General features: G+C 42.6%; 1 pseudogene; it reads left to right on the plus strand.

The window, feature by feature from the left end:
- The first annotated feature begins 321 nt into the window (after positions 1–321).
- Positions 322–1,445, plus strand: LOC123115580 (BTB/POZ and MATH domain-containing protein 2-like; annotated as a pseudogene).
- Positions 1,446–7,022: the final 5,577 nt, after the last annotated feature.

A 7,022-nucleotide genomic window follows, 5' to 3' on the forward strand; every position in this document is an offset into this window, starting at 1 on the left:
GACATGTGTGGGGCATGTGTGATGAGGTGGATAGGGTGCATGTCAAGATAATTGAGATAGTGGGGATGAACTTCTTTAGTATATAGGATATGTATACGATGCTTTGTATCCAGAGTTCGTGAAAGGATCGATCATCTTGTGATGGCTGTGCAAGGGCCAGTAGGCTTCACTATGAAGAACTGCGGTTTCATCGGCCTGGAGAAGCTTCGTCGCCGTCGTCCTCGTAATGTGCCGCCGCCGGAAGACCTCAGCGAGTCACGTCCAGAAGTCACGTCCGAGTCCAACACAACCCATCCGAAAGTCACGTCCAAGTCCAACACAATCCAAGTCCAGTCAATGACAGAGCGTCCGAAAGTCACCTCGACCATTGTGGCCCAAGAAGAAAGGAGGACGCATGTGATCAAGATCGATGGGTACTCAAGAACCAAGGAGCTTCTCAAAATTGATGAGTTTACCACGTCTATCCCTTTCATGGTCGTAGATCGTAACTGGGCTGTGAGGTATTACCCAAATAGCTACAAGGCACCTGGTCACAGATATGTATTTCTGATTCTTGATTCGGCTGATGCCAAGGATGTGAAGGCGAAATTCACCTTTAGCTTACTTGACAAGGGTGGAGAACCAGTGCCTTCATACATCAAAACTGTGACAGAACATATTTTCCAAAGCAAAGGTTACGGTTACGGTTTCCCTGAGTTTATCAAGCAGGAGGATCTGGAGAGATCAGCACATCCAAGAGGCGATTGTTTCAGAATCAGGTGCGATGTCTCCGTGGTGAAGATGATCCGCAGCCAAGAGATGCATGCAAAGCAGTTCGTTGTGGTTCCTCCAAGCGACTTGCATTGACAACTTGGTGGCCTCCTGAAAAGCAATGATGGAGCAGACGTCAGCTTTCGAGCAGGTGTCGAGATTTTCTTGGCTCATAGGTCCGTGCTTGCTGCTCGGTCACCGGTCTTCAAGGCGAAGCTCTTTGGCGCCATGAGGGGGAAAGTCGGTGATTCCATCGAAATTGATGATATAGAAGCTGATGTGTTCAACTCCTTGCTCCATTTCATCTACAAGGACTCACTCCCTGAGAGCACTAATGAAGGTGTAACACAAGATGATGTAGTGACAGCTAGCCATCTACTTGTAGCGGCAGACAGGTACGACATCGAGAGGCTGAAGTTTATATGTGAGGACAAACTGTGCAATAATATTGACTGCAACATGGTTGCAACTAGTTTGGCTTTGATCGAGCATCACAGTTGCGATGGGCTCAAGGAGGCTTGCTTTGAGTTCCTTGCATCTCCGTCCAATCCGGAGAGGGTGATCGCAACTGAGGGTTACCAACATCTAAAAAGCAGTTGCCCATCTATTCTCAAAGAGTTGATTGCTAGACTCTTACCTGTTGAGCTGACAGCAGCCAGGGATATTATCAGGTCAATGTGATCATATCAAGTCAACTTGGTATCTCTTTTGTAGCTCGCTTGCGAATGTGTCAGAACAAAAAAGGTATCTATTTGTGCAAGTAGAATGGGTATTGTTGGCTCCTTCATTCTGGGTTTTCTGTATGCCTTGTGTATATACAGTTCAGATGTTGTGTGTGAGGATGAGTCTTTTTTCCCCTGCTCTATCTTTGTTGTGGGCTTGTAGTTGCAATCCTATAGTTGTTCTCTCCTACTTAAAACTTGTGTAGTTGTAAGTTGCTGCTAGATGATCCCTATTTCTTCTGTTCTAGAAGTGGAAAATGTATTTTTTTAGCGGAAAGACTAACGCCCACACATGTGGCAGTTTTGCAACTCGCCCACATGCGTGGATGACCGTCTAGTCGAGTTTGCATAAAGCTTGACACATTGAGGCATAATTCGCGTGCCACGTAGGACGGGCCTGGTGTATTGGCATTGGAGAGTTCGTCCACATGCCCGCAGCACGCGGTTTTGGTAGATGTGCTATGTGGGCGAACTAATTTCTGTCCACACAGCCAACACATAGTCCACACGCGTGTGGGCGAACTGATTTCGCCCACACGACTTGAATGTCAAATGCAGTACGCGTACATGGCAACTATGATTCATTGCAAGACGGTAACTGCAGTTGCGCGTATGTGGCAACCAAATAAGAACACATGGCAACTATGATTAACCATAGATGGTAACTATGGTTGGACCACACATGGCAACTAGGTAAACACACATGGCAACTACTGTTTGACCATACGTGGCAAGTAGTTAATCACACACGACAACTATGGTTTGATTACACGTGGCAACTACCATAAATTAGACATGTCAACTATAGTTAACCAAAACAGATAGAGTTGTCATGCTTTAACAACTACATTTGCCATCCCCGGATAACTACATCTGCCATCCCGGATGGCAACTAATTAAATCATCATCCCGCGGGAGTACCTAACGTAGCCGTGCCAGGATGTGTGTGCATTTTTGCTTCGTGCCACACGCACGGAGTGGAGATGAGTAGTAATTTGTTGGGCGTGTGGCGCGAAGTAGTTGCGCCCACACGTGTGGGCAATTCTAATGTTCTCCCACACACAACCCGTGTGGGCTGCCTCCTGCTCACGCCACACACGGTGTGTGGGCAGATGGCTAGTATGCCACACGTGTGGCAGTTAGCTGCGTCCTTTTTTAGTTGGAAGTGAAAAAATATCATCTCTATGTTCCCTTGAGTTTGACATAGCATTTTCTCTTGATTGAAGTGATCTCACTAAAAAAAAAGACACATCCATGACATTTTGGGCCGAACGAATTTTTTTCTGTCATACATATGACACTTCTATGACGATAATTGTGACAAAACTCGGTATCATCATAGATGTGGTGGGCTCCTACTTCTATGACAAAAAATTATGACAGAAAATGGGCTTTTCGTCCTGGGCGGGCTGGAGACGCAGCTGCATGACATTCTTTGGGTCGTACATGACGGAAAAAACCATGGTAGAAGCGAGGGCGAGGAAAATTTCGGGGAGTTCCCGGTTACGGTGGGAGGTCGGGGGCCGAGCGATGCGCGTTTCTCTCCTACACATACGCGCGTGTGTGCGAGGCGTTGGCTCTAACTGAACCCGAGCAAGGCATTGGGCTCTAACTGAACTCGAGCGATTGCACTGCAGGCTATGCGTTAATGAACCCAAGTGATCGATCGATGGCTGTTAACTGAACTCGATCGAGCGATTCCTTCGCTACTGCTGCTAACTGAAGCCGATCGATTGGATGAACAGTGAGCGTTGCTGGGGGGTTTGGATGAACAGTGAGCTATGGCGTTGCCTCTGGATGAATAGGACCCCGTGGTGTGGAGGGCTGGATGAACTGTAGACGGTGGAGGGGTGCCCGTGGAGGGGTGGATGAACAGGATGCCGTGGTCACTACAAGAAATATGTCAACTAGTGACCTTCTGTCAGTGACCCTGGAAGAATTGGTCATAGATCTTTGACCATTTGAGACCAATTGGTCAAAAGCTGTTCGGGGGGCTCCAAACCCTAAACCATTAGACCATTTTGGTCAGAAAGGTCATAATTTCCTTACACGAAATGGTCATAAAGCAAACAGTGATGGTCCGCTGCCTTATTTCTAGTTGGTAACAACCAATATAGATGGTCATAGCCTTGTAGACTGTGGTGGGTTGTGATCACTAGGCGCCATCTCATCAGTTTTGCCTATGTGTCATCTCCATGTGTCAATTTTTGCCCTAGGTTGTGAAGCAACCTATATTTCTGTTATTCTGAAAATTCCTAAAAAATTCTCATAAATTGTTTGGATTATATCTTCATCAAATATGTCAAAAACCTTCCTTGCCTAGTTCAAAAATAATTCAACAATATTCATTTTCCTATTCTATTTAGAGCAACACTTTGTGAAGGAAGTACCATTTTGGCATGTCCAAATGGTATCCATTTTCTATAGTGCTTTCCTCTACCCAAATAACCATCCTCCACCAAATGCCAGCTCAATCCATTCATTATTTTGAGCCCAGCTTCAACATTCGTATTTATGTCCAGTGTGGTACTTTGCAAAGCAAGTACAACCTAGGATCCTCCTTTTGAGCTAAAAATTTGTGAAGACGGTCTTCTTAATAACTGATCATCCTCAGTCAAAACTCACACCCATTAGCCATGTGCATTTCCCGTACCGCTAATCAAACACTTGGCTGCTTATTCATGTTTGAGCATCAACCAGTCTCCTCATGAGAATATTATTTTGTGATTTTCTTCCTAGCACCTACCTAGGGAGTGCCCAACCCACTAGACATACCTAGGCCGCCCAGAACACATGGCAACGCCATGGTCACGCGGTGACCACGTGGCGGGCATGCGAGGTTACGCGCTCTAGAGTTGGGGCCCTCGCCCACCGTCCAAACCTTGACGTATCGCCACCAAACCATGTATTTATGATTAAATATGTAATTATGTAACTAGAAATGATTTTTGGAATAAATAAATGGCAAACTATGAGGCAGCTGCAGTTCAAATTTGACCCTCTTCCAGCTGAATCGGCCAGAATTTGTCTTTTTCACCAGAGGTGGATCAAAACTTTTAACACCCAACCATTTTGACAATTGTGCATTAAATATGGCCTATTATTTTATAAAATTGATTTGGTCCAATTTTGCAACAAATATATGGTAGGTCCTTCAAAAAAACTCATTTCAGGCACTCGGAAAATGGAAAATGAATTTTCCGTGCAAAGAAAATGAAAACTTCCTTAGACAACATTGGTTGACATTCCAAGGCACCCTTGTGAACAATATGAGATTATTTGAACAAACTATGCCATGAATGTGGCCATAAGATTGATCATTTGGCTTGAAAGCCATGAATCTTCACACAGGATAGCTCATTTTTGAGAACACTTTTTTTTAAAATAATTTCCGTATTACAAGTTTATTATTTTTCCTGAAAACTTGGTCACATATAATGACACAATGAGAAGGTTTTCCAATTTTTTGATTTTTTTTCAATTTTTTATGCCCGTTTCAAAACGCGGTCAAAACGGCGGGCTTGACTGTTCCTAGCTAGTGGTTGAATCTTGGAAAACTTTTGATGTTTCTATGATTAAATAGATACTTATGTACCTAGAAATGATTTTTGGAAAAAATAAAGAGCAAACTATGAGGCAGCTGCAGTTCAAATTTGACCCGCTTCCATCTAAATTGGCGGAAATTTGTCTTTTCCACCAGAGGTGGATCAAAACTTTTTACGCCCAAAAATTTGGTCAATTGTGCATTGAATATGGCCTAGTATTTTATAAAAATGATTTGGTCAATTTTGCAAGAATTATTTGGTAGGTCTTCACAAAAAAACCTCATTTGGGGCACTCGGAAAATGGAAAATGGCTCTTTTGTGCAATGAAAGTGAATACTCCCTTAAGCAACATTGTTTGGAATTCCAATATGCACCCTTGTGCACAATATGAGATCATTTGAACAAACTATGCCATGAATGTGGCCATAAGATTGATCATCTAGCTTGAAAGCCATGAATCTTCACGCATGATAGCTCATTTCTGAGAACACTTTTTAAAAATAGTTTCCGTATTACAATTTTATTATTTTTCCTGGAAACTTGGTCACATATAATGACACAATGCGAAGGTTTTCCAATTTTTTGATTTTTTTTGAATTGTTTATGCCCATTTCAAAATGCGGTCAAAACAGCGGGCTTAACCGTTCCTAGCTAGTGGTTGAATCTTGGAAAACTTTTGATGTTTCTATGATTAAATAGATACTTATGTACCTAGAAATGATTTTTGGAAAAAATAAAGAGCAAACTATGAGGCAGCTGCAGTTCAAATTTGACCCGCTTCCAACTAGATCGGCGGAAATTTGTCTTTTTCACCAGAGGTGGATCAAAACTTTTTACACCCAACCATTTGGTCAATTGTGCATTGAAGATGGCCTAGTATTTTAGAAAAATAATTTGGTCCAATTTTGCATGAATTATTTGGTAGGTCCTTCACAAAAAAACATCATTTGGAGCACTCGGAAAATGGAAAATGGCTCTTTTGTGCAATGAAAGTGAAAACTTCCTTAAGAAACATTGTTTGGAATTCCAATATGCACCCTTGTGCACAATATGAGATCATTTGAACAAAATATGGCATGAATGTGGCCATAAGATTGATCATTTGGCTTGAAAGCCATGAATCTTCACGCATGATAGCTCATTTCTGAGAACACTTTTTAAAAATAATTTTCATATTACAAGTTTATTATTTTTCCTGGAAACTTGGTCACATATAATGACACAATGCGAAGGTTTTCCAATTTTTTGATTTTTTTTGAATTTTTTATGCCCGTTTCAAAATGCGGTCAAAACGGCGGGCTTGACCGTTCCTAGCTAGTGGTTGAATATTGGAAAGCTTTTGATGTAAATATGATTAAATAGATACTTATATTGACTAATTGGCCACCATTGAAAATTTTGTTTACATATATAAAAATCTTGAAGGTGCGACAAACTGCCAATAATGATGCTGATTATTCTCAAGTGAATGTGAATGAGAATGTATCGTTTGTCTAGAGATGGAGTCTGTGGGATAGAGTTCATTATTTTTGGTGTATTCATCTAGAGTTCATTTAGCAAAGTTCAGAAACGCAAACAACATCAGTTCATTAGTTACACTAAGCATTTGCCTGCCTAAGTTGTATTTAGACCAAAATTTGCTAATAGACACCCCCTTCACAGATCTGCTATTTTTTGGCGTGCACATAATATGTATGTCTTAACAATTTCCAGTAGTGGTGTTCTTGGTGTATAGTTAGGTGCAATCTTCTGCCGTGAAATCATCACGAAATGCCTTTGCTAGAGCTCACCTATGGCATTGTTTTTCCTGCAGGTTAGTGAGCAGCATCAGGGGGAGGAGCTTCCTCACTCCACCCCGGATCTACGGATGCCACCTCGCTGGCCATGGACTCTGTCTTAGGGTTTCCGCTGCCGCCGCCGGAGAGGGGAGGGGAGGAGTGTAGAAGGACCAGAGCGAGATGGTACGTCCGCTGTCCTCTTGATCCTTTTCTCGATCTGATCCATA

Source organism: Triticum aestivum, chromosome 5B, assembly GCF_018294505.1.
Source record: "Triticum aestivum cultivar Chinese Spring chromosome 5B, IWGSC CS RefSeq v2.1, whole genome shotgun sequence".
Taxonomy (NCBI): Eukaryota; Viridiplantae; Streptophyta; class Magnoliopsida; order Poales; family Poaceae; genus Triticum; species Triticum aestivum.